We start from the raw sequence: 21,273 nt of genomic DNA, 5'->3' as shown, positions 1-21,273 counted from the left end.
ATCGGCGTATGAGGTTATGCTCATCCCATATGCTCTGATGACATTGGAAAGGTCCGACACGTATATATTAAATAGGGTCGGACTTATGGACGAGCCCTGTGGGACCCCGCATGGAAGCGACATCTCAACTGATTGATATGGGCCCAGGGTGACTTTCTGGGTTCTGTCAGCCAGGAAGGATGCAATTAGGTCCCTTGCAGTAAGGAGGATGGCACTCTTTCCGACACGGTCGAGTAAGATCTTATGGTCGACCGTGTCGAAGGCCGCGGATAAATCCAGCATTACTAAGATTGCCGTTGCTCCCTGGTCTCTGATGGTCCTTATATCATTGTCAGCTTTAATTAAAGCAGTTTCCGTGCCGTGATATTTCCGAAATCCGAATTGCGAATCATCCAGGAGGGAGTGTTTCTCATGGTGTACTTTTAGCAGGACATTTGTGGCAGGACAAGCCCTTTGAAAGGCTTGCCACCCACTTTTATTGGCCCCAAATGCGCAAGAGTTCAGATACTCATTGCAGGACCTGTCAGACTTGCCAGGCAAGTGGTAAGAGTAGGAAGAAGCACAAGGCTCCTCTCCAGCCTTTCCCTGTGGTCAGCCCCCCCTTTGAAAGGGTGGGCATTGACATTGTGGGGACTCTGGATCCCAAGACAGCCATGGGCAGGTTATGTTATGTTATCTGGAATTTGTAGAGCGCGTGGCTACTCCAAAGAGTGTCCCGGTGCTGGGAAAAGACCACCATAACAACTAACAAACATATACCCTGAATCACAGTGCAAGAAAATCCTATTGCTGGAAAAGCCACGTCTTCAGATTTCACCTAAAAGTCAGAAGGTCCGGGCTCTGTCGCAGCAAGGGAGGGAGGTTATTCCAGAATCAGGATGCACCTACCTGGAAAGATCTTCCTCATATCCGTGAGACCCTGATCCTTGGAGTCAAGATCAGGCACCGGGTAGAAGATCTTAAAGAGCGCTGAGGCATATAAGGCTGAAATCTTTCCCTTAGATATGGAGCCCGATCCCATGGAATGCCTTGAAAACCAGAACTAAGGCTTTGAAATAAAAAAAAATTGCACTGAAGCCAGTGAAGTGAGGACAAGAGATGAGAGGTATGTGTTCTGGGCCTATTATATTACTATTATAGCACCATGCTTCTCGGCTAGAAGGGCAAGAGGGGCCATGTACAAATTAAACAGCGTGGGACTGAGAGTCGATCCCTGCGGGACCCCCACATTCAAGGGCAGAATTTCTGCTGAAAAAGGTGGTGACCAGACTGTTTGGGAGCGGTTACTGAGAAAGGAAGTCAACCATTTCAATACCGAGCCTCGAAAACCAGCCCTCCTCAAGTCTTTGCAAAGTCGCTTGTGAGGGACGGTATCGAAGACCGTGGAAAGGTCGAGTAGCACCAGAACCGCGCTCCCGCCTCCATCTAACGTGGCTTTAATCGTCTCAGCAACCTCCAGCAGGGCAGTTTCTGTGCTGAAGTTGGCTCTAAAACCCGATTGACTGGGGTGAAGATTATTGGCCTCTGCAAAATTCGTAATGACTTCATTCACATATTTCTCCAATACTTTGGAGAAAAAGGGCAGGAGGGAGATGGGCCTATAATTACAAATCACCTCAGGGTCTGCCGTAGGTTTTTTTAAAAGAGGAAGGATTTTGGTGTTTTTCCAAATTCGAGGCATAAGGCCCTCCCACAATATGGTGTTTAGAATTGAATTGAATTATTCACTTGCGCTATGGACAACAAAACTTTAGCCGGACAAGGGTCAGAGGGCGAACCGGACTTAATATTTTTCATAAAAGAAAGAGATTGATTGAGACCAATATTTGGAAATTGCATAACAGGGATGTCCCAGGTATGGGCAACTACCTCCACCTCTGAGTGTTTAGTCTTAAAGAAGTCCTGAATACCGAGAATTTTTCATGGAAGAAGCTGGTCACCCACTTGGTTCAGTCGCCAGTTGTGATAAACGGGCGGCTAATAGATGAGGGAGACGAGAAACTTTTAACAATAGTGAAAAGTTCTTGTCTTTTATTAGCTGCCTGTTCTATTTTGGTGGTAAGAAACAATTTTTTCTCCTTGCAAACTTTCTTATAATGTTCTTTTAGAGCTTGATTTATAAATGGCTTTATCTGAAGGACTATAATGCCTTCGACATACTCGTTCCAGATGTTTACATGCACTTTTGTTCGTTTTTAGAGTAGGCATAAACCAAGGAGCTAAGACTCTGGTAAATTTAGCTTCTTTCATAGTCCAGGGGCAAGTTCCTACACCTGTTGATTTAGCCAGTCCTCTAGAGAGAGTTCATCCTGCTCGGGCTGTCCACTAAGATGGATAGGGTATTGCCGCAGAGCACTCTGTATTGCCTCCGGTGAAATCAGGTGGAAAGGTCTAAAACTACTACGGGAAAGAAATTTTCTTGAAGGGCACGATTTACCCAGTTCCTTCCTCATATTGAAATGTATTCAATAATGGTCTGACCTTGTTAATGCGAGGGGGCCTCAATTTCAGTTTTCATAGAGGAGAAGACCTGTTCTAGAGTGTGTCCTTTATCATGCGTGGGTAAATTAAGACACAGGATTCGGTTAAAAATGTTCAAAGATTCATACAATTTTATAGTATCTGGATCTCGAACATTATCCATGTGGATATTAAAATCGCCCAGAACCAGGCATTGGCTATGATTGGCAGCAATAAAAGCTGACACCTGACCAAAAGACTCAAGGAAATATCCTGCCGGGGCCCCGAGGGCGGTAAATAAGGGCCCCGCGATTGACTGATGTACCAAAACCGTTAAAAGGAAACCCAAACTCTCTGCACCTTCCAGATCTGGCAGTAGTAGGGGAATACAGCTGAGAGAGCTCTTAAAAATTACGGCTAAGCCGCCTCCCCTACCCGTAGAACAATCTTTCCTTAAAATCAAGTACCCAGGTGGAAAGAATTAGCAATGGTAGGATTAGAGGCTTCAGTGAGCCATGTCTCTGTCAAAAAAAAACACATCTGGGTTGAGACAAATAAAACATCATATAGTTGAAGCTCGTGTTTCCTTACGAATCAAATATTTGATAAAAAAGCTTTTAGATGTTTATCAGAGTGTTCCTGCGAAGGCCTATGTGTGCAAACGGCAGATGAAGCATCAGGGGACCCCAGAGTAGATGAAACTACCCAGCTGCAGTCTTTACAGCCGGGAGGGGTCTTACTCCCTGGGACATAATAATGAGGGCTACACGGCGTACACCTGCCAATGTCAAGAAGATGCTGGGAGTTATTCCATGATCATCGGTCGATGTTCTGATAGCAGTCTAGCAGCATGCTGGCCCCGGCCTCCTACGGGACGCTGACGGGTGCAAACGGGCTTGCCTTTTGGATCGCCAGCGACATGTCCTCTGTGCGCTCGCGCAGCGTCCCGTTTAAATAAGGCCATCGTGAGAGCAACGCAAAACAACTAGACTGCACTGTCTAGCAAAGATGGCGGTGGCGGTTGGAACTGTGCAAATGTCAGGGTTTGATTACCCCTCCTGCTCCAGTGTGCAAAATAAAATTTAAATTCCCACACAAGGTAAATCAAAAGTAATGCACACAAACGTTAAGAGATACTTCAAATTTAAAAACAGGTCAAAGCGATAAGGGCACTAAGAGTAAATTAAGATTTGTAGCAAGTGAAAGTGCTAAACTAGTCAGTATCGGGTCTTGCGTGCTCGTGCAGCGTCCCGTTTAAATAAGGCCAGCGTGAGAGCAACGCAAAACACCTAGACCGCACCATCTTGCAAAGATCGCGGTGGCGGTCGGAACTGTGCAAAAGTCAGTTTTCGATTCCCCCTCCCGCTCTAGTGTGCAAAATAAAATTTGAATTCCCACACGGAGTAAATCACAAGTAAAGCACACAAACGTTAAGAGATTCTTCAATTTTAAAAACAGGTCAAAGCTCTAAGGGCACTAAGAAGCAATTAAGATTTGCGGCTAGGTAAAGTGCTAAACAAGACAGTATTGGGTCCACCTGGTCTTGGTGGAAAAAATGCCTCCCGGTACCCTGAAGCCATCCCTCTCCGGTCAGTGATGGCTCCCGTGGTGAGTCGTGAGTCGATGGGGTTTTTCTCCTGTGTGGGGTTCCCCAGAGATGTGGTGTCAGACCGTGATACAAACTTTATTTTTAAGTATATGAAGTCCCTGTGGCCGGAATATGGTGTAACCTATAAGTTCACCACTCCTTACCGTCCCCAAGGTAATGGGTTGGTTGAGAGATTCAACCGGACCCTCAAAGGCATGATTATGGGTCTTGAGAAACATATGAGGTGTAAGTTGGAAATCCTCTTGCCATGCCTTCTCATTGCTTACCGAGAGATGCCACAGAAGTCCTTAGGGTTCAGCCCAGTTGAACTGCTGTATGGTCACCCTGTAGGAGAACCTCTGAGTTTGGTAAATGAAGGCTGTGAGAAAGTCCCAGGAAACCTCCCCAGAATTTTATTTAATATTTACTTATTTATTTTTGTGTTTTATAGAGCGCAAACTTGACCTGTAAGGGTATCAGAGCTCGTTACAGAGTTAGAGAGTCATATAATAGGCAGGATCTCACAAGAGTACTGTACATTAGGGGGAGGGGTGCTGGGCACCAGAGGGATGGGAGAATACCAGGATAACATTACAAGTACAATTACTGAAGACAGACCCCCAGTTTCTTGGTGGGGCGAGGTCGCAGGATGAGGGCAGTAGTCTCTGAGGTGGTTGTAGAACCTGTTTTTATTGGCAGCCAACGAGTAGATGGAAGTTGTTGATGTGGTGACTTAGCTGTAGTTGCACACACTTTTCTAGCACTTTAGCCAAGAGAGGAATGTTGGAAATTGGTCTAAAATTGTCTAGGGAGGCTGGGTCCAGCGTCGGCTATTTCAGAATGGGGAGGACTTGGCCCGCTTTCAGAGAGTCCGGGATTGATCCCTGCCAGAGAGAGGCATTGATTATCGCAGTCCAGCTGGGAATAATGGATTGGGTAGCGGTCGCTAGACAGTTTGAAGGGAGCGGGTCGTTGTAATGGTTGTTCGGGTTTAAGGAGGAAAGATTTTGGCGACAGAGTGTTCATCGTAGAGTGAGAAATCGGTCCAGTGTGCTAGATTCTTAGGTGAGGACTGTGGAGGCAGGGAGGGGAGGTCAAGGTTCAGTAGAGGGAGTGAGGCAGCACTAACTTCGTTACCTAAGGTTTTGATTTTGTTTGCGAAAAACAAGGAGAATACCTCGGAAGAGATGAGAGACTTGGGGTTTTCTTTCACTGTTTTGGACAATTTGTTTGATTGGTGTTTGACCAGCTCAAAGAGTTTGCGTGGTCTGTTTTGGGCATTTCCTAGTTCCGCTCTGAAGAACTCTTTTTTAGAGTTGAGGATGTTCTTGCTGTATGTATTTCTGGTCTGGTGGAGAAGTTTTAGGTGATCGGTCAAGGGGTGCTGTCTCCAGATTCTTTCGGCTTGTTGGAGGGACCTCCTCTCGTCGTTGAGGGAACCAGTGAACCATGGGTTTCTATCTTTGACTTGAGTTCTTTTTAGTTTAAGAGGGTGTTAGACCTGCCACCATTGGCGTGGGTCTCCCTTACATTTTTGTTGCTGTTACCTCATGTGTTTTGCTGGTGTTGGCTGCTCAGAGCACTGTGTCACTGCCAATCAGTGCCACAGTGCAAGTGCTTCCTGTATAAAGTGTATATGTTGATTGGTTTCCATGATTGGCTTATTTGGTTTACTGTCAGACCCCAGTAAAGTGCACCAGGAGTGCCAGGGCTTGTAAATACAAATGCTGCTGGTGGGCTTGCAGCACTGGTTGTGCCACCCACAGAAGCGGCCGGGTAAAATGTGTCTAAGGTTTGCCATTGCAGAACCTGCGTGCAGTCTGGTACTGTCATGCTGACTGCGCAAGTGCACCCACTTGCCAGTCCCTAAACTTTCCCTTAACTTTATAATAGTCACCCCTCTGGTAGGCCCAAGGGCAGGGTGCATTGTAAGCATAAGGCAGGACAAGCCCTGATGTGTGTGGCATGTCCTAATAGTGAATTACAGCCATTTTCGGTTTTCACTATAGTAAGGCTACCTGTTCTCATAGGCCAGAATGGGCTGTTGGAAGTGTCACATTCTACATTCATAACAGACTCAGGGAACATGGTAGAAGTTTGAGTTTAGTATGCCTGAACTCAGAATAATAAAATACCTCTTTTAGCAAAGTTTATTTTAATGTTTTGTGTTTGCAAATACCACTTTTAGAAAGTTGGCATTTGCTTACCTAACCATTTCAGCCTACCTCTGCTCTGATGTGTATCTGCTGTCTGGTTTCTGTGTGTGACAGGGCTGGGGAATTCTAGGAGACAGGCTGTAGCTGCCAGGTGGTGAATAGGAAGATTACAGCCAGATGGGTGGGAGGAGTGCTCCTAGGTTCTGAATAGGGCTGTGCTCTGCCAACACAATGCTGGCCCACCCCCTGCGGAGCGTCTGGGGTCTCTGCCTTGCACCTTGTAAAGAGAGAGGGAAGCCTGTCAACAGATGAGAGATGAAGGCAGCCTCATGTCAACAAAGTACTCACAAACTGGACTGAACTAGGCAAAGGCCCCCTGGCCTGAGAGAACAAAAGAAATGTGGTATAAATATAGGATATGTTTAACAACAAGAGAGAGAGGGAGTGAGGCACTCTTAAACCCCCTGTAAATCAACAAATAACAACAAAAAGAGTGACTACTAGTGTAACCAAAAGGCGGTTGCACTGAGCAGCAACAGACAAAAGCAATGTTTGTAAAAGCAACCCTCACTCACCGACCTGGTCGGTGACATGCTTCATCATAGGGTTCCACCAGAGAACACCTAGCCATTCCTTTGGTGCAGGGAATTGTGCATTTTGACTAACCCTGGGCGGAGTTGGCGGAGTGGGGCTTCGCGGAGCTACGCGAAGTGGGCGAGAAACTACGCCCACCTCCGCACTCCGCGTAGCCCCACTCCGCAAACACCACCCGGCCGCCAGCCCCGCCACCCGCCTCCCGCCTCCCTCCCGCCCTCCCTGAATACTTTAAATGAAAGGAATAAATTAATTTAAAACGCACTTACCTTGCCGGCCGCTTCCCGCCGCGTCCCCGGGGCTCGCTATCTTCCGTCTTCTTTCGTAATGCGCATGCGCGGGCGGCCGCGCATGCGCATTTCTCACGAGAAAATGCGCATGCGCGGCCGCCCGCGCATGCGCATTACGAAAGAAGACGAAGACGGAAGATAGCGAGCCCCGGGGACGCGGCGGGCAGCGGCCGGCAAGGTAAGTGCGTTTTAAATTAATTTATTCCTTTACTTTAAAGTATTTAGGGAGGGCGGGAGGGAGGCGGGTGGCGGCCAGCTACGCTCCGTTTGCGGAGTGTGCGTAGTGCCGCCTGGCTCCGCCGGCTCCGCAAAATGCGGAGTAGGCGGCACTACGCACACTCCGCAAACGGAGCGTAGCTGGCCGCCCACCCCTAATTTTGACCAGCGATATGGATGTGGGTGCAGCCCTCGGTTCAGAAGGTGATAAATCGATGACAATGATAGTAAGCTATTAGGTTGCCTGGATGGATCGGTAGGCAACGGATCTATGACAGAATTTCGACAGACAGAATTTCGACCTACACAAATATCGGCGTAATTATATCGATAGCAAAAATATCGACGCCCTATGTACAACATGGTAAGTACCAAAATATCGAAAAAATTATATCGATGTTAAAAATATCATTGTTAAATATATCGATTTTTTTATTTATTTAAAATAACATAAAAAATACTGTAAATAATACTTATTAATTACTTAAACATATTTAAATATATGTAATAATGGTAAAAAAAAGAATAATACATATTTAATTTAAAAAATAATAATTAAAAATCATATATAATATATAATTACTTAACAATAATTACTATTCCCACTCCAGTAGGTGCAACAGTAGGGAAAACTGACCCTGAACCCTAAAAATACCCCTTTACCCAAAAACCTAAAACTGACCCTGAACCCTAAAAATACCCCTTTACCCAAAAACTGAAAACTGACCCTGAACCCTAAATATACCCCTTTACCCAAGAACTGAAAACTGACCCTGAACCCAAAAAATACCCCTTTACCCAAAAACTGAAAACTGACCCTGAACCCTAAAAATACCCCTTTACCCAAAAACTGAAAACTGACCCTGAACCCTAAAAATACCCCTTTACCAAAAAACTGAAAACTGACCCTGAACCCTAAAAATACCCCTTTACCCAAAAACTGAAAACTGACCCTGAACCCTAAAAATACCCCTTTACCCAAAAACTAAAAACTGACCCTGAACCCTAAAAATACCCCTTTACCCAAAAACTGAAAACTGACCCTGAACCCTAAAAATACCCCTTTACCCAAAAACTAAAAACTGACCCTGAACCCTAAAAATACCCCTTTACCCAAAAACTAAAAACTGACCCTGAACCCTAAAAATACCCCTTTACCCAAAAACTGAAAACTGACCCTGAACCCTAAAAATACCCCTTTACCCAAAAACTAAAAACTGACCCTGAACCCTAAAAATACCCCTTTACCCAAAAACTAAAAACTGACCCTGAACCCTAAAAATACCCCTTTACCCAAAAACTAAAAACTGACCCTGAACCCTAAAAATACCCCTTTACCCAAAAACTGAAAACTAAACCTGAACCCTAAAAATACCCCTTTACCCAAAAACTAACCCTGAACCCTAAAAATACTCCTTTACCCAAAATTAATAAATATTACAATTAAATTACTTCCCACCCTATTCCCCTATAAACCCACAACCCGCTCCAGTAGTAAAACATATCATTTACTTAAAAATACATAAATTAGCAATTAATTAACCAATTAATCAATGAAAATAATTAATTGCCAATTACTATTGAATTGCAAAATAAATTAATCATTAAAAAATAATTATTTAATTACAAATAAATTACTTCCCACCCTATTCCCCTATAAACCCACAACCCGCTCTAGTAGTAAAACATATAATTTACTTAAAAATATACATAAAATATCAATTAATTAATCAATTAATCAATTAAAATAATTCATTGCCAATTAATATTTAATTGCAAAATAAATTAATCATTGAAAAATAATTATTTAATTACAAATAAATTACTTCCCACCCTATTCCCCCATAAACCCACAACCCGCTCCAGTAGTAAAACATATAATTTACTTAAAAAATACATGAATTAGCAATTAATTAATCTATTAATCAATTAAAATAATTCATTGCCAATTAATATTTAATTGCAAAATAAATTAATAATTGAAAAATAATTATTTAATTACAAATAAATTACTTCCCATCCTATTCCCCTATAAACCCACAACCCGCTCTGGTAGTAAAACATATTATTTACTTTTATATATTTTTTATTTATAAAAACATATTAAACACATATTATAACAATTAATTTAAATACTTAACTAATATTTCTAACACATATTAGTAAATCGAAATTACTTACATCGATATATATGCTATCGATATAAGTAATGTCGATATTACTTACCTTAGGGTCGATATTCTGGCCATCGATATTCTGGACATCGATATTCTGTCCCATCGATATTAGCAACTCGATATAAGTGTAAGTCGAAATAAAAAAATCGATATTTTGACAGTTTACTGTAGGCAACAGTGATGGTATCACAATGTATGATTATAATGCTGGAAGCTCCCTGCATGCTGCTACAGTGACCCTATTAGTAGCAAAAGACTTGTCCTAATGTGCCCCACCCCTTTGTTTAATGTCTAGGGCGGCCATTCAACCTGAACAGTCAAAGCAGGGAAAGAAATGGGGAAAAAAAGGCCCTTGTTTTTCCTTTTTATTTTAGATTGCAGGTTCGAAAGGTCTCCGTATCCACGCAAGACCTTCCCGGTACAACCGTGAGTTGTACTGCACTGATTTGTTCCACAGATTAGGGTGCGCCTTAGCGAGCGCATACCGCCGTGGAACCTTGTTTAGGTCCTGACGAATGCTTTGCTAATAGCGTTATAAGCAGAAACATGTTGACCAATTTTTAATTACATAAATCGGATGCCACTATTTACTGTACAGGACTAGTTTACATCTGTCTTGTTAGGCCGTCCGAGATCCGAATCCTCAGGGCTGTGTTGATGCTCAATGGGGCCCACCTCTGAATTGACCCAAGTCTGGTTTGCAAACATGCACAGACTTTTGGGAGCCCTAGCAGTTAAGTGCACCTTGCGCATCTGCTGTAGCCTTTTACGGAGGTCAGGAAGCCTAGTGTTTGTGTGAGGGAGGGCAACAGGAGAAAACCTAGGGTGAAACCCATATGTACTGTAAAATGGGGTATGTAGTGTGTAAGTGTGTTTGGCACTGTTGTAAGCGATTTAAGCCACCCACAGCCACTCCACACAGGCGTCAGTGTTGTTATCTACGTAGCAACGGAGGTATTGTTTGAGGGTCTGATTGAGACGCTCGGTCTGGCCGTCCATCTGTGGGTGGAAGCTTGTGGACAATGAGGACTTCATTTGTAATTCCGAGCACCAGGTTTTCCAGAATCTTGCCGTGAATGGAGCCCCCCTGTCCGACACTATATCCCTGGGAAGTCCATGTAGTCTGACAATGTGTATCAGCAACAGTTTAGCCAAATGACTTGCTAAAGGCACTCTTTTGCAGGCTATAAAGTGGCCCATCTTGGTTAGGTAGTCCACCACCACTGTGATGGCTGTGTTGCCTTGACTCACCGGTAACCCCACTATAAAGTCTATGGAGATTCTTTCCCACGGTACTTCGGGTGTAGGCATGATCTGCAGAAGGCCTTGTTTGCGTAGATGGTCCGTTTTTATCTGTGCACACACCGTACATTCCTTCACCCACAACAAGACATCTGTGCGAACAGAAGCCCACCAGAACTGACGTAATATCTTATCTAGTGTCTTCTCGCCTCCTTGATGCCCAACACACGGAAGGGTATGACACCATGAAAACACCAGACGTAAAACGTGTTGGACGGAATCAAAATCTGATGTCCCCGTATTGGAATACCTTGACACGTTTTTCCAGTCCGGATGTGCTCTGATCCAGCTCCTCCAAACAAATGAACGCATTTCCTGACAAATTTTCTGAAGGAAGGTATTGGTTTATGTCAAACACACCACGTTGCAGGGTTCTATGATGGAGTCTTCTAGAGGAACATCACTCATCGGGCGGTATCTTGTCGTGTTAAGGCATCTGCCTTTTTGTTCTTTCTTCCTGGGCGAAACGTCACCATGAAATGATATATCGGATCGCCAAAAGTTCTTTTTCCGCGATTGTGTAGTTCTGCTCTGCGGCGTTCAACTTCCGGGACATGAATGCTATGGGATGCATATAGCCCGTGGTGTTTTGTCGTTGAGAGAGCACTGCCCCAATAGCCACCTCTGAGGCGTCTGCTTCTACTATGTACGGTAGTGCAGGATTGGCATGGGTGAGAACAGGAGCCGTAGTAAAGGCCTGTTTGACGCGATCGAATGCCTTTTGAGCTACCTCGGTCCACACAAAAGGTTTTCGTTAACTGGTTAATCTGGTCAAAGGAGCCACCATGTCTGAGAACTGTCGAATGAACCGGCGATAAAAGTTCGCAAAGCCTAACAGGCTCTGTATCTCCTTCACATTGAGCGGACGAGGCCAGTCCTCGATGGCTTTTACCTTCCTTTCTGCCATGACTTGGCCGGAGGGGGTGAGCATCACCCCAAGGAATTCCACAGTTTATACGTGGAAATCGCATTTAGTGATTTTACAAAACAGATGGTGTTTCCTCAGTGCTTGTAGAACTAAACAGACATGGTTAACGTGTTCTTGTTCGGTGGTGGAATATACAAGTATGTCGTTTATATACACCACCGTGAAGACGTCCAGATATTCACGGAGGACCTCATTCAGGAAGAATTGGAATGCCGCCGGGGAATTGCATAGCCCAAAGGGCATCACCAAATATTCAAAGAGCCCATACCGCGTCTTGAAGGCTGTCTTCCACTCGTCGTCTTCTTTGATGCGGACCAAATGGTAGGCTAGCCGTAGGTCTAGCTTAGTGTAAATAGCAGCGGCTCTCACCTGTTCCAGGAGCACTGGTATTAGAGAAAGAGGATATTGATTCTTGATGGTGATATTATTCAGCATCCTACAGTCGATGCATCATCTCAAGTCACTGTTGGCTTTAGGGATAAAAAAGAGGGGAGAGGCTGCGGGAGATCGCGAAGGACGTATGTCTCCCAACTTCAGAAATTTGTCCAGATATTCAAGTAGGTAGGCGGTTTCCGGTACGGTAAGGGAGTACACTCGTCCACAGGGGACGACCGACCCTGGAATCAGATATATCCGGCAGTCGTACTCCCTATGGGGTAGTAACACCTCAGCCTTGGTATCGCAGAAAACATCGGCAAAGTTCTTGTAACAAGAAGGTAAGGATACTTCTTTTTCTGCAGCTGTAGCGACATGATGATGGGAGTCCATGAACCCCGAAGGACGAGTCATCTCCTGGTTGCAATGGGCCATGCAATACGGCGAGTCAAGGTGAATCGTCTACGCACCCCAGTTCACCGTGGGTTCATGTTTCTGTAGCCATGGAAGCCCCAATATCACCCCATAAAGAGGGGCATGTATTACATTGAAGGATATTTTCTCCCTGTGGTCTAGTGCCTCATTTCCGACCAATATGGTTAAAGGTATGAAAAAGTGGTCTTTCTCTCTGAAGACGAGGGTGTTCACCGAAGAGATAACATGACCACCCGAAGAACCTCCTTCTTTGTTCCTCAAGCGCTGGAGTTTCCCTCTTCCTTTCCGGTCGACAGGGCAGACTCTAGTCCTGCTCTTGGTCTCCAGTATTTGGGCTTAACAGGACATTTTGCCACAATAAAGACATAACCTCTGTTTGCGACGATGGTCTCTTTCGCTGAGGGTTAGTGATGCTCTCACTGTTCCTATATCCATAGGCTCTGCTGACGTACTGTTTTTTCTCTGATCCTGACGTCTTCTAGCAAGAATAGAGTAGCAACATCTCTTTTATTTTACTCTCCCCTCGACGTTCCCTTAAGCGATGATCTAATCTGAGAGCAAGATCGATAAGTGCTAAACAAGTCGATGGCTGAGGGTCTATCTGGGCCAGCACGTCTTTCAACTCATCGATGAGCCCTCGGTAGAACACAGCTGATTGCTTTACCTCTGGCGAGTCAGTTTCAGCGACCAGTCTTCGGAAACTGTTCAGGTATGTCACCAAATCCGACGTTTCCTGATGTAATTCTAGGAGGTCCCTATCTGCGGAGAAGGTGTCTGCTCTCCGATCAAACGTGCGTTCGAAACTTGCCCGAAACTCATCAAATGGTCCTCATTGCGATGTATGGGAACAGCCCATTGAGCCGCCTCTCCACCCAGATACGATATGAGGAATGCTACTTTAGCCTGATTGGTAGTGAATAGTTTAGGCTTGCATGTGAAGTGTAATAACACCTGTGTTAGGAAGACCTGTACCTTTTTTATTTCCCCATGAAACCTTTCTGAAGGAACTAGAGGGACCTGTGTTAGCATTTCCACTACAACTGGTGTGGGACGTGCTGTATCCTCAAGGTTAAAGGGGTTTCTTTGTAGCTGGTCCACCCGGGCATGTAGGGCTGTTGTTTCTTGACGTAAGCGACTAACTCTGCTTGAAAAAGCGCCTGAGCCTCAACCACGTTCTCTAACGAGGCCATGTTCCGATCAACACAACCAGGAGGGAGTCAATTCTTGGGCCGATAATTCTGTCAGGCCGTCCGAGATCCGAATCCTCAAGGCTGTGTTGATGCTCAATGGGGGCCCACCTCTGAATTTACCCGAGTCTGGTTTGCAAGCATGCATAGACTTTTGGGAGCAATTGAGCGGGTGAAAAAGGAAGGGGTGGGAACTGCGGGGAGGGAGACCTGTAAGGGCGACAAGAACATATAATCAAAACCCTGACTCAATGGTTCTCTTCCTGTTCTACCCACTTAGCCTTCTCTTTCCTCAATACCAGAAGTTCCTACCTGTAAAGAAAAAAAAAATGCTCTGGAATCCGTATGGAAGAGAGGGTGAGAGCTGCAACACGATCCAGACTGTCACAGAGTCTACTGAAGTCTAGGCGCTATTCATTAGTCCTCTACCACGCACTCTCTCTCCTCAAAATCATTTAAGAAAATAAACGTGTGGCTACTGGAAATATCAATTTGGCAGTAGTTTGCGTAGACATACAATCCTGTATCTCTTCCGACATAAAAGTCACATGAAAAGTTATATATCGACAGCTATACTCTAGGTGTGCTTAATAAAGTCTTAAACACTATCTTTACACTGAGTATAGTTCTGATGCCATATATCTTCAAGAAACCACCAAGACAAAAGTTGCGGGCGCCACTGCCCCCCTGCACGAAACCCACAAGGAGTTTCTCCAACAGGAAGATCACGCTGCCCAAACGCCACTACGGGCGCCATCTCTCCTCTTCACGAGAACGCGGAAAGGCATCTCTTCCAACAGATGAGCATCAATACAAAAGTCGCGGGCGCCACTACCCCCCTACACGAAACCCGCAAGGAGTTTCTCCAACAGGAAGATCATGCTGCCCAAACGCTACTACGGGCGCCGTCTCTCCTCTGCACGAGAACGCGGAAAGGCGCCTCATCGAACAGAGGAGCATCACCAAAGTCCTGCACGATACCTGAAATCCTGGTTAGTCTGGGGGCCAAGAGTGAACTCCGTACAATCACCGAGTCCTATGAACCAAGAACATCAGTGTTGCTCAACTAGCAATGGGGAATTATCGGCACCGCTGGTCTTCATTCTGTCGGCTTTATATGACTTCCGGCGCGACATACTCATTCTACGCTAACCGCCACTGTCAGGAATCATGCGATATGTAGTTTTCTTCTTTGCTTCCTCATTTCCCTATTTTCACGCAGCTAGCGTGACAACCGGTAGCGAATCCTAACATGTCTCACCCCTTTTAACGGCTTTTGGTCAGCCTTTAATAAAATTGTTGATAGGTTAGCACCATACACCTTTTAATCTCATTTCACTTCGATCACTAGTGCACACACGCCTTTGAACATCCTGCCCCGCTGTAAACCAGGCGTAGAAGCACACCAGGGACGCACTCGGCTTCTATGGTGGAACCCAATGATGAAGCATGTCACTGACCAGGTCGGTGAGTGAGGGTTCCTTTTACAAATGTTGGTTTTGTCTGTTGCTGCTCAGTGCAACCGCCTTTTGGTTACACAAGTAGTCACTCTTTTGTTGTTATTTGTGTATAAATATAGGAGCCCTGCTCCTAAGAAATCAGATCCTGCTGAAACAAGAAGAACCTCTGCCCGACAAGAAAGAACTGGGAATGCTGCCAGGAGGAGTACTGTCTCTGACCTGGGGATTGGCATGCAGTGGTTGCCTTGCTGTGAAAGGAGAGGAAAAGACTGAAGTGACTTTATTCAACTTGTGCATTTTTGAAAGATCTCCAAAGGCTTGTGTGTGAGCTTGCCCCCTGAACGGAGTCCCAGGACCAGTGGACTCCAACTACCTGGAGAAAAGCTGCTGAGAATGCCGCCTTCCCCGCAGCGCTGAAGGAGAAGGCAGTGTACGCCTCGGGAAAACTCACTGCGCACTTTGAGAACTCTGTGTCCAGCTGTCTGACCCGAGCAACGCGACTACTGCCACCTTCGAGCCGTAGCTCGCAACAAACGGACCTGTCTGGCCTGAGCTATGCAACTTCTGCCACCTTCGAGCCGTAGCTCCCAACAAACGAACCTGCTTGGCCTGAGCAACGCAACTTCTGCCACCTTCGAGCCATAGCTTGCAACGAACTGACCTGCCTGACCCGAGCAATGCGACTTCTGCCATCCTCGAACCGTAGCTCGCAACGCAGGGCCCTCTACTCCGCTTTTGGGATTTGCTTCTCCCCTTCACATCGTCCTGATCGATGCGCCCCCTGCCGCTGTCATCAACAGGCTGGGTATGTCTCGTACCTCCGAAGCGTACTGCCGCCTCGCACCGCACTCAGGCACTCCCCTCTCCAGGTACGGCGTGGACGCCACAACGAAGTGCCCCCGGATCGACAATGTATCGTCCCTGTGAGAAGTTGGCCTGGTATATGGTGTTCACTATTCCAGTGAGCACCTTGCATCAGTCCAAACGACCCTTATGGTGATTGGTTGAAAGTCAACCTTATAGACCAGCTATCCTAATGGTAGCGTGGACAAAGCAGTCTTAGGCTAAACTCAAGAGGGCATGTGAAGCCAGCTGTTTTACCATATGCAATCCCTTTTAATACCAAATGAAAGGACACCACACAAGTTATATATTATAAAATATATGTATTTATTTCTAGAATAATCGCCTTAACTCTTTATGGGCACAGGAGCACAAGCGTTAAACAAAGAACACAGTATAACATACAATAAGCTGCACAATTATGGATAGGCCGGGTGGCCACTCAAACCATATATTAAGAAAGTGGTATAAGTACCACATCACGAACAATGAACAGGCCTAGGGCCTTGGGAGTCGCTGGGCCTACACTAGACTAATGAAGGTTAGGTCGGGAGAGGCCCACAGGATACGGGGGCAGAGTCTATAGGCAACTGCATTTACCATACAAGTCAATGGTGCCTAAAAATCAGAAAGTTATAGGTTTCGGAGACTTCCGACTGGACTACAACTTAGCCACTTAAAACTAGGACACTAGAGGTGTAATCCACTATAGGAGCACCAGAGTTAGATCGTTACCTCACCCACAGGAAGCATTTGCAAAGGTGCCAAAGTGTGTCGGGTTTCCTCGTGAAGTTCTATGGAGCCTGGAGATGAAGATGCTGCAGGCGGCCAGGAGAGAAGAGTACGGTTGGATCCAAGGGTGGATCGAAGATGTAGAGTACCTGAAAGCAGAGGGGACAATGTTCAGGTCACTAGCCAGTGACCAGCGAGGAACCAGGAAGGAACCAGGAGATGTCGGGTTGCAATCAGGTGATGTCGAGGTGTTTGTCTCCGCTGCCACGTGGACCAGAAAGGATTGAGGCTGACCAGCTGGTGAAAACAAGCTATCCCACAAAGGCTCTTGCTGTCGGCGGTGTCGGTACTCGATTCGGAGTCACCAAGCCTTGGCTAAGGCAAACAACGCAGGATGCAAAGATGTCTTCTTGATCGGACCCGGAGGTTCAGATCGATGGCTCCTTACCAGGGGAGCTGGGGCCAGTCTGGAGCATCCAGAACAGCAGTGTAGTTTTGATGTTTCGTCGCCACAGAGGCCACTAGCCAATGGGCAAGTGACCGGACAATGCGTCAAGCAGGAAAAGTCCAAAAGGGCCCCAAGCAGCACTCGGAGAGTGTGGAGAGGTGATCTTTGGAGCACAAGCTGCTCGGGGCTGGGGCTTCTCAAACCTCAAAGCACAGCATCTAGGGAACCTCGGGATCTGCACAGGAAGCACTTCGTCGACTTTTCAAGATGGCCGGTCCCACGTCTCTCGTCGCCTCCACGGGTCTAAGCTTTGCTAGGACTGTGGGTCGGGCTGTTGGAAGTCTGGGAGTCAAGATCTTGTCGGTCTTTGTTGTTCGAGCTCCGGCAGGAGCAACGGCAAAGAAAGTCTTGTCGTGCTGATGGTGCCTGCTGCACAGGGTGGCCACTCCTTGACCACAAGGGAGATTCTACAGTCTTCTACGTTGAGTAGGATGTTGAAGGGTCCAGATGTATGTTTCAAAGTTTCAGTCAGGATGATCTAAATTGCATTAGCACAGCTCCTACCTTTATTCCAAATCAAGGTGCTGGATCACCTGCTAGGTCCCTTCTATGGGTGGTACCCAGGAAGGGGGTGGTGACACCACTTTCCCTTTGTCCAGTTTCTCGCCAGAGCTGGGGCTGGAGTACCCCAGCATCGGTTTGAACTGGACTATGCGTGGGGTGCCTTGTGCACCCCAGGCAGTGTCTAGTTTCATTCAACCCTCCCTGCTACAATCCACTATCTCCTGTCTGGGTGGGTATAACGCCTCCCTGTGCCAGGATACCATTTGTCCAGGCCTCCCCTGCCAGAGTTTCGGTCAGCAGGAGGCCAGACTTGTGTCTGTGGCAGCAGCATCCATTTTGTGATGCTGGGGCTCTGGTTAGATTTAACCGCGTTTAAGCAAAGTAACATGTCTTCTCCCTCTAGAAGGGTGGAATGCTACCCCCCTCGCCAGAACTGGCGAGGGGGTAGTATTCCAAAGCGTATGACACCATACACGACAGGTTTTGATAAAGCCAAACCAAAGTTAGCAAGTAACCGCGAGGATTACAATGCACTTAAGAGTATATGATATGGCAATATCCCAGAACAGCTAAGGGAGTTGGTCCCGAAAGCTGCAGACAGACCCAGCTCATGCTAGAGCACCATCTCACATAAAACCAAGCACTCTGCCTCCAGGATTGATATGGCCTGCCATAGGAGTGACTTATAGGTGCATATGTGTCCAGATATCGTTTAGACATAGGTATACTATATCTAAGCAAGGGGTGATTACACGACCTTGCCCCAGCTGAGTGATCAGTCAGTTGTGTCAGTTTGGATAGCCAGCCAGGGGTGGCAAAAGATATGCTGCAGCCCCTGGTAGGCCTTGGATGCACCTATGCCCTGGGTACCTATAGTACACTGTTCAGGGGCTGATAAGGTGACCCAATGTCCAATTGGTTATGTGCCTAAAGTACATGGATGTGAATTTAGAGAGAGAACAGTAGGCAGTGGGTCTGATTAGCAGGCCCACAGCCACATTAATTCGAAAACCAGTGAAGCAAAAAGCAAAAATTGGGGTGACCATAGGAAAGCAGACCCTACTTTCCTACATAACCCCCCCAAATGCAGGGACCTTAAACTTAACCTTGACCAGATAAGTCTTCATGTTCTAAGTGGAAATACCTGGAGAGACCATCTGCATTACCATGGTCAGTCCCTGGTCTGTGTTCCACTGTAAAGTCCATCCCCTGTAGGGAAATGGACCACCTGAGCAGTTTGGGATTTTCACCCTTCATCTGATTTAGCCACAAGAGGGGCTTATGGTCTGTCTGAATTCTGAAGTGAGTGCCAAACAAGTATGGCCTCAGCTTCTTCAGGGCCCAAACCACAGCAAAGGCCTCCCTCTCAATGGCTGACCAACGTTTCTCCCTGGGGGTCAGCCTTCTGCTAATGAAAGCAATGGGCTGGTCTTGACCATCTACATTAAGTTGTGAAATCACAGCTCCCACCCCCAACTCAGAAGCATCTGTTTGGACAATGAACTCTTTGGAGTAGTCAGGAGTCTATAGGATAGGTGCAGAGCACATGGCCTTCTTCTGGTCGTCAAATGCCTTTTGACAGCTAACTGTCCACTGAACCTTCTTTGGTATCTTTTTGGATGTCAGATCATTTAATGGTGTCACAATGGACCCATAGTTCGTTACAAATTTCCTGTAGTGCCCAGTCAGGCCCAAGAAAGCTCTGACCTGTGTCTGGGTGGTTGGAGGAGCCCAGTCCTGTATGGTCTGGATCTTACTCTCCAGTGGTTGAACCTGACCCCCACCTACCAGGTGGCCCAGGTACACAACCTTGCTCTGCCCTATCTGGCACTTGGTAGCCTTGATAATCAGGCCTGCCTTTTGCAGGGCCTCCAGAACTTTCTTCAGGTGGATCAGGTGATCCTTCCAGGTGGACTTGAAGACAGCAATATCATCTAGATATGCTGCACAAAAGTCATCCAACCCAGCAAGGACTTGATTCATCAACCTTTGGAAAGTGGCAGGTGCATTCTTCAAACCAAAGGGCATTACCACAAACTGATAATGTCCACTGGGGGCTGAGAATGCTGTTTTGGCCTTTGACTCCTCAGCTAACCTGATTTGCCAATAGCCAGCTGTCAGATCAAATGTGCTCAGAAATTTGGCAGAAGCCAATTTATCTATGAGCTCATCTGCCCTTGGAAGAGGATGAGCATATGTCCTAGTGACAGCATTGAGTCCTCTATAGTCCACACAGAACCTCATTTCTCTCTTTCCATCTTTGGTATGAGGTGTTGGCACAAGGACTACTGGGCTGGCCCAGGGGCTCTCTGATGGCTCACTTACTCCAGGTTCAAGCATTTTCTGCACCTCAGCCTACATACAATCCCTGACATGGTCAGGTTGCCCGTAGATTTTACTCTTCACAGGCAGACTGTCACCAGTGTCCACCTCATAGGTGCACCCGTTTAGTTTGACTGGGTGTGAGTGAAAACATGTGTCTGAAAGACTGTAGAACGTGTCTACAGTCTTGTTGCTGCTGGTCAGTGAGGCTGCCCTCTAAGGCCACACCATCAACTGAACCATCATCAGGGTTATGGAATAACAAGTCTGGGAGAGGATCACTCTCTTCCTCCCCATCTTTAGCCATGAGCAAGCCCATGTCTGCCGTGTCAACAAATGCTTTCAATCTGTTTACATGGAGCACCCTGTGGGGGCTCCTAGGGGTGCCAAGGTCCACCAAGTAGGTGACCTCACCCTTTTTCTCAATGATGGTGTGGGGCCCAGACCATTTGTCTTGGAGAGCTGCTGAGGCCACTGGCTCCAACACCCACACCTTCTGTCCTGGCTGGTTCTCAGTCAGCACAGCCTTTTCGTCATGCCAAGCTTTTTGGAGCTCCTGGCTAGCCTCAAGTTTTTTGAATGCTTTCTCCATGTATTCAGCCATCCTGGAGCAGAGACCAAGTACATAATCCACTATGTCAAGATTAGGCTTTTTGAGAGGTAACTCCCATCCTTCCTTCACAAGACACAAGGGACCCCTTACAGGATGCCCAAACAAAGGTTCAAAAGGGCTGTAGCCATCCCCCTTTTGTGGAACCTCTCTGTAAGCAAAGAGAAGGCAGGGTAAAAGGATGTCCCATATTCGCCTAAGCTTTTCAGGTAACCCTTTTATCATCCCTTTTAGGGTCTTGTTGAATCTTTCAACAAGCCCATTGCACTGTGGATGGTAGGGTGTAGTGAATTTGTAGTTTACACCACACTCCTTCCACATTGCCTTTAGATATCCAGACATGAAGTATGGTACCCTAGTCTGAAAGAACCTCCTTTGAAAAGCCCACTCTGGAGAAAACTCCAAGTAGGGCCCTTGCCACAACAGGAGCTGTTGTGGTCCTCAGGGGAATTGCCTCTGGATACCTGGTGGCATGATCCACTACCACCAGTATAAATCTGTACCCAGGTGCTGTTTGCGGGTCCATTGGTCCAACAATGTCTATCCTCACTCTTTTAAAGGGTACCCCCACCACAGGTAGTGGTAT

The 21,273-nt window shown here is 46.4% G+C and overlaps 1 protein-coding gene across 1 annotated transcript in view; it reads right to left on the bottom strand.

Annotated features, from left to right (window-relative positions):
- The window catches only part of LOC147736641 (collagen alpha-1(XII) chain-like), a 204,607-nt gene that overhangs the window by 13,200 nt on the left and 170,134 nt on the right, over positions 1-21,273 (bottom strand). The window lies entirely within an intron of this gene.

This window comes from Lissotriton vulgaris, chromosome 1_2 (genome assembly GCF_964263255.1).
Source record: "Lissotriton vulgaris chromosome 1_2, aLisVul1.2, whole genome shotgun sequence".
Classification (NCBI taxonomy): Eukaryota; Metazoa; Chordata; class Amphibia; order Caudata; family Salamandridae; genus Lissotriton; species Lissotriton vulgaris.
Note: the sequence above shows the minus strand (reverse complement) of the source record. Positions and strands in the feature narration are given on the sequence as shown.